The 12,514-nt window shown below is 47.0% G+C and overlaps 1 protein-coding gene across 1 annotated transcript in view; it reads right to left on the bottom strand.

Annotated features, from left to right (window-relative positions):
* The window catches only part of USB1 (U6 snRNA biogenesis phosphodiesterase 1), a 239,129-nt gene that overhangs the window by 40,008 nt on the left and 186,607 nt on the right, over positions 1-12,514 (bottom strand). The gene's annotated exons all lie outside the window — the stretch shown is intronic.

The following is a 12,514-nucleotide window of genomic DNA, read 5'->3' as shown; positions in this document are numbered from 1 at the left end:
ACCAAAGGGTTGCGTTAAGACACTCAACGCACAACCTTCCCTTTCGTGAACATATAACGTGAACGGTTTACTGTAGTCAGGAGTACCTAACACAGGAGCCGAACACAATGAATCACGTAATTCAGAAAAACTTTTCTGACATTCTTCCGTCCATGGTAAAGGAGTCGAAACATCCTTGCACGTAAGAGCCACTAATGGTTTCGCTAGCAATGAAAAGTTAGGAATCCATTGCCTGCAATACGACGTAATACCTAAAAAGGCACGCACATCTCTTTGGGTTGTTGGCACAGCCATTCGCGCAATTGCTGCAATTCTCTCTGGGGTCAACCGCCTTCCCTCCTTTGACAATAAGTGACCTAGATAGGTTACTTCTTGACAACAATATTGGAGTTTAGAAGGTGACACCTTGTGATTTAACTAGCAGAGATGTTGCAGCAGCGACACCGTAGCAATTTTGCAAATGTCCTGAGTATCTGCAGCTACCAATAAGTCATCGACGTATTGGATTAAGGCCGCACCAGCCGGCAACCTAAACGCATCCAGTTGACCCTTCAAGGCTTGACTGTAAATCGATGGACTTTCACAGTAGCCCTGAGGAGCGCGTTTGAACCGGAAGCTGCGTCCACCAAGAGAGAAACCGAAAAGGTCTCTACTCTCCTCTGCAATGGGAATGCTGAAGAACGCGTTCTTCAAGTCAATCACCGAAAACCACGATGCAGAAGCTGGAATCAGAGTCAGTAGCGCCGTGATGTCAGGCACAACGGGGAACTGAGGAACCACAATTTTATTCACCTCCCGTAAATCGATAACAAAACGATAAACAGGTGGTTTCGAAGGATCAGTACGTTTTAGAATGGGCAGTACAGGGCTGTTGCAGACGTTTCCCCGAGTCTCCTCAATAACGTCTTTCTCGATCAAATCATAGATGATCGCTAACAATGCTCGTTCACCGTCAAGAGAGATACGATATTGGGGAATACGTGGCAATCGCACATTAGACTTCAACTGAACAACATAGGGGAGATGTCAAGCAGGCCCACGTCATTGGGACCTGTTGCCCACAAAGATGCAGGAAGAGAACTCAATTCCGGTGGAAGCTTATCGAGAGACAAGTATATAGGAGAGACAACCCTCTCACCTAACGTAAGCTTTACACCCGCAGGAGAACAATACAGAGTTGCATACAAACGTTTAAGCAAATCCAGGCCCAGAAGGTTTTCACCACAGCCAGTAGTCAAAATCAACGGAGCTTCTAGTTCACGAGGCCCAATTGTAAGGGGCAAAGGGCGCAAAACTGGATTGCTAACGGGGGCGCCAGAGAATCCAACGGAAACATTTGTTAAGCCAGACAAAGGTGCGCCAGGGAGTTTCGAATGCTTTATGGAACTTTTCGCTGCACCAGTGTCCAACAGAAAAGGCTCAACGACGCCCGATGTAGCAACTGCGACGTAAGGCCCTCTCTGATCAACCGGAACTGATACCACTCCCTCTCCTTGTCTTCGGCTGTCCTAGTAATTACTGTCGTCAGTTCCCTGATCGACGTAATAATCGTCTACATTGTACTGCGCAGATCGTCCTTGCGACGATCCACGTTGATCAAAACAATTATCAGAATTTGATGCGTTATCTGAACGATCATTCTGAGCACCACGACCCCTACCACGTGGTGCCTGCTGTGAGCCACCACGACCTCCTCTAGATGAATTACCACTATTACGTTCGTTTAGAACAGGACAATTGAATTTAATATGACCCTCCTGTCGACAATAGGCACATTGATTGTACCCCAACGAAGATCTTTGGGAAGAGGAGTCATTACGGGATTGTGATCGGTTCGATTGTGGCTGCGATCTATTTTGTTGCGGAGCATTCTGATTCGAACGTGGAGGATAAGCTTGCTGCAACAACACTTTAGTTTTGAGTTCTTTCGTCTTTTTATCAGCACGGTCGCTCTCTTCTTTCTCTCTATTCTCATAATATTGTGCCGTGGCCAATATCTGAGCTGAAGTAGAAACGGCCCACGCACTTTCTGAATTCTTTAATTTATTGCTCAAATCGGGCAATAAGTTCGAAACAAATTTGTCCACGAACAACCGCTGACCACCTTCCGTGCTCATATCCTGACCACTATGGTCGATAAATGCCTCCTCGAACCTCGAAAAGAAGTCGGAGACACTCTCGTCCTTCTTCTGTTTGCAAGCCGACAATTTATCCCAATTCACTCTCATAGCTGGCATAAGAGTTTTCATTAACGTGATTATTCTTTGAGGAAGATCAGCAATCAACTGTTCGGGTTTAGCACCACCAACTTGTCGGGCATCCGCCGCTACAATGGCAGCCTAAGCACCACCTAATTCATTGGGATGATTTTCCTGACGAATCTTAGCCCATACTGGTTGCGGTACGACATTGCCAAACAGCATGTCGATATCGGCTAGATTCATTACCGTAGCGTCTACGAGCTGCGACAATTCTTTATAATACCCTGCAGGATTTTTGCGAGGGTCAGGCAAAGATTGCTTTACCTGTAACACTTCTGAGCGTTTCCATGGGAGATGTATCCATACTCTCTGGAAATGTGCCAATGTCGGAGGTTGAGCATTAGGATCAGCTGGCATCCACACTGGTGGAACTTCACGCATAGGGAACTGACCAGACTCATCTGGTTGTCTTTCAACATCTTCAACAAACAGGGCTTGAGGTATAGGAGTGGGACGAAAAGATAGCAACCGCTCAACAGCACGTCGAACGTTGGTATCCACTATCAGTCCAGTCGAGAACTGAAGTTGCAAATCAGACAAAGCGGTCAGCACCTCGTCAGGTGCATCAGCCGATATCTGATCACGAAGAACCTTACACATTTCCTCGAACACATATCTTTGTGTCGGTACGTTGAATTGACAGAACGTATCAAGTACAATACGTGGTGGATTTCTAAGGGGATGTGTCATCCAACCCATCGCCATATTATATAGCGAAGCGCGTTCCCTGTTACCGGGAAGCTGACTACGTCTCTGAGGACCATCTGAACCAGCGGACCCAAGAACAGGTCCGAGCGAATGAAAGAAACTAGCCGCAAGAGGAGAATTACGACTACGAGTAGAGGGAGAAGTATAGGACACAGGACTAACAAGGGAAGGAGTAGAAACAGAAGCAACAGCAGGAGTTAACAGAGCAGGAGCAGTAGCGGGAGCAGGAGTATGTGGAAGCGGAGGAGCAGTAGGGATAGCAACAGACAAAGGAGCAGGAACGGTCGGAAGAACGGGTGCAGGTTGAGGAACAGGTAAAGGGAGAATAGGTGGAAGGATAGGCACAGGAGGAACCACAGGGGCTGTGGTACCCTGTACATACGGAGGTGGCGACTTCATGAGATAAGACATTAAAGGATCCCCAACTGAATCTTCCTTCTTTTCCGACTCCGTAGGCAAAGCAGGATAGCATTTATCTATAGTCATACGCTGTAATCTATCGAACACTTCCTTTTCCTTAACCTCCTTATCATGCTGAAACTGCTCTGCTTTCTTTACAATGGTACCAACACTATCTCTTTGATTTCGTTTAGTCTGTCTGATTTCTTTCTGTCGGGCTTCTTTACGCCACAACCGAAAGGCATCAAACATGGCCGGCCTTGACTTTTTCTCGAACAATTTCGCCTCTAGGTTATCTAAAATCGGGGTCTCAAAGCTACCATGAGGTGGCCAACTAAGGACACCGTCCTTCTTTGTATAGCGAATCCAGTAATCGTTAAAGGTGATCGGGCCTAGCCCATGTTTACTGTACAGTTCATAAGTCGGGGTTCCAACCGGAGGTATCGGACACGAGTCCTCCAGTCGGGAATCCGCACCACAAGGTCTGAAACAACTAAACAAAGTACTACGACCAGGCATCTTGCACACTAGCCGAGTTTCACAAACTTCAAGGGTTACGGGATTTACCAAGTCCCAGCAAAGAGCAAAAACCCTCGGTTTTTGGCGTCTGCAGGCGTCAAATAACACAACAAAGTACGCTAGCAAAGTGTCACCGACAAAAACACTCACACAGCGTCAACAACAAAAACACTCGCTAAAGTGTCAACAACTAAGGACTCTGGGAGCGACCCACAAATACTTAACCCAAAGATCGATGGCGTCACCAGGAAGGCCCGTCAGTCGTCTCGCTCTACCAAGGTCTACGCCAGGCGCCAAAACAGGTCTACAGTCAGGGCAGCAGTCCGTCGCAGCCGTCAGGAATCTTCGCGGGAAAAGTCTTCGGGCCACTTGTTTCGACAACAGGATCGATGAAGCGGAGTGCACCTTCCCTCGGAGATTTCACACGAAGTTCCTCACGATCGTCGGGCTTGGACCGGTACCACTGATGCAGCCCCACGTTGGGCGCCAACTGAAGGACTGGGCTCTTTAAGGCCCAGCGGTGCCAGGGCACAACACCTGAAACCTTTGTGGGTAACCTGCTCCGGAGTACGAATGACAGAGACATGGGACACTTCCTTCAGCGTCAAAGATTCAAGGTTTATTACTGCAGGGAACACAGAAGTCACGACAAGTACAACACGTGCAACTTGGGGAGACTGCTTCAAATTGGTTCTGTGGATCGCTCCTTTTATACAGAATTTACCCATAGGACAACATGATACACAAAAGTTTACAACCCGGTTCCCATAATTATCCCCCAGAGGGGTCGCTTTGGTCACTTTGAAACACACGAGGTCCGGAACATAAGTGCGGAAACATTTGGCGGTTCCCAACTGTAAAAACCCATCTTCCCAACATTAGTGCATTCCAATCGGCAGTAAAACAGATCGAAATAGGAACAAGGACAGGTGCAGAGGAAGATGGAGACAGTGGGGAGATCGGAAAGGGTGTAAAAGGGGAGGTATCGGGAAACACGAGATACAAGCATCAAAGGGACGTGCCTAATGAGATGCACGGCTGAGACAATAAACCAGCACGGCAAGATGAGCCTCGAGCGGGGCCATCTGCCTTACAGTATCATCCCCCACATCATAAAGACGCTTACAAAGGACATGTGTCTTCCGCAAATATCTTGGGAGTCCCAGGGTCGCGAAGCGGACAGCGTCCGTTCGCTGGCTACTTGAGGGCAAGAGACAAAATGGATGCCGTATCTAAGATGGAACCAGTGGGTACAGATGAAAAACCCACATAACAAACGAACGGTTTAAGTTAGCACAGCGAAACTGCGCACACTTACTAAACTCGTCATTTGCGGTTCATAGATACCAGACTCGACCATATTTGTGCGAGTCGAAAACACCACTTACAATTGTCACGGAACCTCAGACGCTCCTTTTGCCCTCATGTAGGCAAGCACTAGTCGGAATCATATTCGATATTCATCAGACCATCTAGATGTTGCTGTAGCATAGCTCTGTCCAATCGAGTCCCCTTGGTAACAGGTGGCTGTCTCATACACGTTGTAGCACAAAGGCCACATAAGGCAGGACCACACTGCACACAAAGGCAACACGTGAACAGGAACGCCACAATGACTCCGATGATCATCAGAATCTTCCAACCCCAAGTCGACATCAGGCCCCAGAACCATCCAAGCAGCGTCCAATCCCCTACATCCACGTGTATGGATTCGGAGATCTTATGCAACTTCGAGATGGCTTGATAGACGGTCGGAGCATTATCAGGAATGAAAATACAGCAGCTCGAATGGATCACCTTACATACCCCACCTCGATCTGCTAAGATCACGTCTAAAACCATACGGTTTTGTAACGTCATAAGTCTATCCGCCTGAAGTTCTGTGGTGATATTACCAAGGGCACTGGCAGTAATATTAGCTGTCGATTCTACCACTCGAGTCAACTGTCTCAGGTTCCTACTATTAACCATAGGTCCCCAAAACGGGAGGAAACCCTTGAAAAAGTCTCCTGCCTCTTGACCGGCAGTATCCTCTTCGCTAATTACGCCTCTCACAACTCTAGTCTTGTGATAATCTGCATCTACAGTAAACGTCGGAGGCAACAAGTTTGCGATGAAACATGAGCCCATGAAGTCAGAGGGCAACCATGCATACGCACGATCATGACAGATGAAGTATGTACCCTTGGCAGCCAGAAACACAGGGGACGAGACCATCGGCAGAATGTAATTTTCAGTGCAAGCACTCTCTCCAAGTCGGGCTTTTGATCTTCGGCCACGACCTATTAGACAAAAATTACCAATGTGGGGTACGACCCATATCGGAGGCGAGCTTTTAAGCTGTTTTTCACTAGTGAACACACTATACTCGCCTCTACTCAGGACCCTATAGGCTTGTACCTCTTCTTCAGGAATAAGCGAGGGATCATAGATATCGCTATCTAAATCTTCAATTGCTATAGACAAAGGTTTCTGATACGAGGTAGGACCAGAGTAGGGGGAACGTGGTTCTCGAATGGGGTGGAAACCTAGTGCGCTCTGAAACATTGTTTGAAATGCTCGAGCAGACCCTTGGGAGCTATACGGTAACACCAGATATGGAATTCCCTTATCCGTAGTATGGGGCATCAACCCACACACCCAACAATTAGTAGTATTAACCACTAACTGATGCTGGTGAAGGAGCTGAATAAAGGAATTATTGCGGAATTCTGCACGTCTAGCCTGCTCGTGTTCAGGTAAGATATGAAAAGAATTAGGAGAAACAGTGGAGGTGAGTTTAGGGTCAGGGGTAGGAGTAGGTATAGCAGAAGGTAAGAAGTAAGACATCGTGTAATACACCCCACCCGCCAATAATGCAGAAACAGTCAAAAACAATACAAATATTTGGAATATAAAACATTTGGTACGACTAAGTTGTTGTAACTTGAACCTTTGCGCCTGAGCTCCTTCCAAGTCCATCAGCTTCGAAAATGCCATTCCCTACGACCGTCCGCAACGTTTCTTGACGCACTTCGTTCTGTGTAGCAGTAGTCAATCCCTAGGAGTTCCCAGGAACCGACGGTCTTTAACCTAATGTCAAGACCTACTAACCAGAAGGAAGTACGCGCGCGGCCCTACGGTCTTTATTTCACAAATATATATGCGAAAACAATGTTTCTCAGCTGTGGAAGCAAAAGTGTAAGGAACGAAACTCAATGAATATATACAAAAAAAATAATCACAATGATACGAGTGTTCAAACTGATCGTGGAAAACGGGATAATGCAATTGTCAAAGGACAGAACAGGATCTTTTATTAGCCTCTGGTGCTAGATCGCAAAAAGTATCGGGTTTTCCCAGGACGTGTCTGTTCATCAAACAAAGGATCCGTCGAAGGGACAGCGTCCTGTTGATCAGCTGAATGTTCTGGTCTTGAGTCTTTTGATGACAAATGTTCAACAGTGACTTTTTGCTGCACTGAGGATTCTCCGACAGGTTGTGCGTCACTGAAAGGTACAAACGCCGGCAATCCTTCGGTTTCAGTTGATGCAATGCCTCTCCTCACCCACGAGTCTGCTGGCAATGGAATAGGGACTTTTTTGGTATGGGTGGCATGCACCCAATTCTTCCGCCCCTCAAGACGAACTGCAGTTCTCGTGGCAAGGAGGACCTGGTAGGGTCCAGTGAACCTGGGATCCAAATTGTTCTTGCGCGAAAAGTTTCGCGTTACCACCCAATCTCCGGGCTGGAGCTGGTGGCCTGGACCCTCCGTCTGCGTCGGCAGTGCTTCGTAAACCTGTTGATGAATTAACCTCAGTTTAGCAGTCAAGTCATGAAGATAATCGATCAACATTGGATACTCAAGATCAGAGAATGTACCCGGCCTAGGGACCCCCCAAACATTTGCAGGACGACCGAACACTATTTCATAGGGACTGAGCCCTACTCGGGAGTGTACGGTTGCCCTTGTTGACAATAATGCTAAGGGTAAAGCGTCAGGCCACGAAAGACCAGTCGTAGCCTGAATCTTTGCTAGCTTTAGTTTAAGGGTGCCGTTATACCCTTCAACCAAACCAGCTGACTGGGGATGGTTGGCGCTATGGAATTTCTGATTAATTCCAAGGCCCTTACACACACTCTTCATCACACTCCCCACAAACTCACTTCCGTTATCTGACCACACGACTCTAGGCATTCCGTACCGAGGAAAATATTCCTTCAGTAGGATTTTCGCAGTAGACAAAGCAGTATTGTCTTTGAGAGGATAGGCCTCGATCCATCGGGAGAATGCGCAAACCACAACTAAAACGTATTTCAGGTTATTGCATCGCTCCATATGGATGAAGTCCAATTGAATCACCTCAAAGGGACATGAAGGGGGAGCAAAACTACCAGGAGGAGTTGGGGTTCCCTTACCAGGATTGTACAACATGCACACCATACAGTTCCTAACCAAGCGTTCAGCACATTTCGTGATACCATCATTCTTCCACACAGGAGACAGCAACTTACAAATACCTTTCGCACTAATATGTGCTAACCCATGCGCCATAGTCAAAACAGCCAACACATATGCATCAGGCAACATCCATCTTTTCTGATCAGATAAATCAATCCAACAACCATTTGCATCCAACTTTCCCGTACTTTCTTTCCACTTCGTCTTTTCAGTCTCGGTGGCCTCATTCTGAATTGCTCTCACACTCTCGATAGTGTCCTCACACATACTCGATTCTACAGGCCACCTAACCGAACTCGTCACATACATTCGAGTGCTAAGGTTCCGGGCAGTCTCCTTAGCAGTTTCATCCGCAAAAGCATTACCACGACCAACATCATCCGTCACCTTACGGTGCGCACTACATTTAACAATCGCTACCTGCTTAGGCAACGTAAGTGCATCCAAAAGATCATTCACAAGCTGGCCATGCTGAATCTTCGTACCATGCGATGTTAGAAAACCTCTCTCTCTCCACAACCGTCCAAAACTATGCGCGACGCCAAAGGCATATTGGCTGTCGGTAAACACATTCACACGTTTCCCTTTCGCTAACACACACGCTCTAGTGAGAGCGATCAGCTCTGCGGCTTGGGCAGAATTCGGATTTAATCTTGCAGTCTCAACAACAGTATTCAACGTTACAACAGCATATGCAGTAGTCACATCGCCATTCGGCAACTTAAAACATGAACCATCCACATACAGTGTTCCATCTGGGTCTTCCAATGGGGTGTTTTTAAGGTCCACTCGACCTTTTGTTTCCTCCTCTGTCCTCAAATAACAATCGTGTTCTGTTATTTCATCTGACTCTGAGCTAATTGGTAACAAAGTTGCCGGGTTCAGAACATTACAACGTTTTATTTGAATGTGGCTTGCCAACAGCGTCAACTCGTACCCAGACAACCTCGCACTCGTCAAGTGCTGAGTTTTCGTACGATTCAAAAGAGTATCGACTGCATGCGGAACCATCACCGTAAGCATATTATCCATGACCAGTCCTGCTGATTGTCGGATGGAGACCGCAGCTGCCGCCGTTGCTCGTAAACAACTCGGCAATGCTCTAGCTACCGGGTCCAAGGTCGAGGAAAAATATGCACATGGACGTTGCTTACCACCAAAGGGTTGCGTTAAGACACTCAACGCACAACCTTCCCTTTCGTGAACATATAACGTGAACGGTTTACTGTAGTCAGGAGTACCTAACACAGGAGCCGAACACAATGAATCACGTAATTCAGAAAAACTTTTCTGACATTCTTCCGTCCATGGTAAAGGAGTCGAAACATCCTTGCACGTAAGAGCCACTAATGGTTTCGCTAGCAATGAAAAGTTAAGAATCCATTGCCTGCAATACGACGTAATACCTAAAAAGGCACGCACATCTCTTTGGGTTGTTGGCACAGCCATTCGCGCAATTGCTGCAATTCTCTCTGGGGTCAACCGCCTTCCCTCCTTTGACAATAAGTGACCTAGATAGGTTACTTCTTGACAACAATATTGGAGTTTAGAAGGTGACACCTTGTGATTTAACTAGCAGAGATGTTGCAGCAGCGACACCTTAGCAATTTTGCAAATGTCCTGAGTATCTGCAGCTACCAATAAGTCATCGACGTATTGGATTAAGGCCGCACCAGCCGGCAACCTAAACGCATCCAGTTGACCCTTCAAGGCTTGACTGTAAATCGATGGACTTTCACAGTAGCCCTGAGGAGCGCGTTTGAACCGGAAGCTGCGTCCACCAAGAGAGAAACCGAAAAGGTCTCTACTCTCCTCTGCAATGGGAATGCTGAAGAACGCGTTCTTCAAGTCAATCACCGAAAACCACGATGCAGAAGCTGGAATCAGAGTCAGTAGCGCCGTGATGTCAGGCACAACGGGGAACTGAGGAACCACAATTTTATTCACCTCCCGTAAATCGATAACAAAACGATAAACAGGTGGTTTCGAAGGATCAGTACGTTTTAGAATGGGCAGTACAGGGCTGTTGCAGACGTTTCCCCGAGTCTCCTCAATAACGTCTTTCTCGATCAAATCATAGATGATCGCTAACAATGCTCGTTCACCGTCAAGAGAGATACGATATTGGGGAATACGTGGCAATCGCACATTAGACTTCAACTGAACAACATAAGGGGAGATGTCAAGCAGGCCCACGTCATTGGGACCTGTTGCCCACAAAGATGCAGGAAGAGAACTCAATTCCGGTGGAAGCTTATCGAGAGACAAGTATATAGGAGAGACAACCCTCTCACCTAACGTAAGCTTTACACCCGCAGGAGAACAATACAGAGTTGCATACAAACGTTTAAGCAAATCCAGGCCCAGAAGGTTTTCACCACAGCCAGTAGTCAAAATCAACGGAGCTTCTAGTTCACGAGGCCCAATTGTAAGGGGCAAAGGGCGCAAAACTGGATTGCTAACGGGGGCGCCAGAGAATCCAACGGAAACATTTGTTAAGCCAGACAAAGGTGCGCCAGGGAGTTTCGAATGCTTTATGGAACTTTTCGCTGCACCAGTGTCCAACAGAAAAGGCTCAACGACGCCCGATGTAGCAACTGCGACGTAAGGCCCTCTCTGATCAACCGGAACTGATACCACTCCCTCTCCTTGTCTTCGGCTGTCCTAGTAATTACTGTCGTCAGTTCCCTGATCGACGTAATAATCGTCTACATTGTACTGCGCAGATCGTCCTTGCGACGATCCACGTTGATCAAAACAATTATCAGAATTTGATGCGTTATCTGAACGATCATTCTGAGCACCACGACCCCTACCACGTGGTGCCTGCTGTGAGCCACCACGACCTCCTCTAGATGAATTACCACTATTACGTTCGTTTAGAACAGGACAATTGAATTTAATATGACCCTCCTGTCGACAATAGGCACATTGATTGTACCCCAACGAAGATCTTTGGGAAGAGGAGTCATTACGGGATTGTGATCGGTTCGATTGTGGCTGCGATCTATTTTGTTGCGGAGCATTCTGATTCGAACGTGGAGGATAAGCTTGCTGCAACAACACTTTAGTTTTGAGTTCTTTCGTCTTTTTATCAGCACGGTCGCTCTCTTCTTTCTCTCTATTCTCATAATATTGTGCCGTGGCCAATATCTGAGCTGAAGTAGAAACGGCCCACGCACTTTCTGAATTCTTTAATTTATTGCTCAAATCGGGCAATAAGTTCGAAACAAATTTGTCCACGAACAACCGCTGACCACCTTCCGTGCTCATATCCTGACCACTATGGTCGATAAATGCCTCCTCGAACCTCGAAAAGAAGTCGGAGACACTCTCGTCCTTCTTCTGTTTGCAAGCCGACAATTTATCCCAATTCACTCTCATAGCTGGCATAAGAGTTTTCATTAACGTGATTATTCTTTGAGGAAGATCAGCAATCAACTGTTCGGGTTTAGCACCACCAACTTGTCGGGCATCCGCCGCTACAATGGCAGCCCAAGCACCACCTAATTCATTGGGATGATTTTCCTGACGAATCTTAGCCCATACTGGTTGCGGTACGACATTGCCAAACAGCATGTCGATATCGGCTAGATTCATTACCGTAGCGTCTACGAGCTGCGACAATTCTTTATAATACCCTGCAGGATTTTTGCGAGGGTCAGGCAAAGATTGCTTTACCTGTAACACTTCTGAGCGTTTCCATGGGAGATGTATCCATACTCTCTGGAAATGTGCCAATGTCGGAGGTTGAGCATTAGGATCAGCTGGCATCCACACTGGTGGAACTTCACGCATAGGGAACTGACCAGACTCATCTGGTTGTCTTTCAACATCTTCAACAAACAGGGCTTGAGGTATAGGAGTGGGACGAAAAGATAGCAACCGCTCAACAGCACGTCGAACGTTGGTATCCACTATCAGTCCAGTCGAGAACTGAAGTTGCAAATCAGACAAAGCGGTCAGCACCTAGTCAGGTGCATCAGCCGATATCTGATCACGAAGAACCTTACACATTTCCTCGAACACATATCTTTGTGTCGGTACGTTGAATTGACAGAACGTATCAAGTACAATACGTGGTGGATTTCTAAGGGGATGTGTCATCCAACCCATCGCCATATTATATAGCGAAGCGCGTTCCCTGTTACCGGGAAGCTGACTACGTCTCTGAGGACCATCTGAA

This window comes from Lissotriton vulgaris, chromosome 12 (genome assembly GCF_964263255.1).
Source record: "Lissotriton vulgaris chromosome 12, aLisVul1.2, whole genome shotgun sequence".
Taxonomy (NCBI): domain Eukaryota; kingdom Metazoa; phylum Chordata; class Amphibia; order Caudata; family Salamandridae; genus Lissotriton; species Lissotriton vulgaris.
The sequence above is the reverse complement of the archived record's forward strand: the minus strand, read 5'-3'. Positions and strand labels throughout refer to the sequence as shown.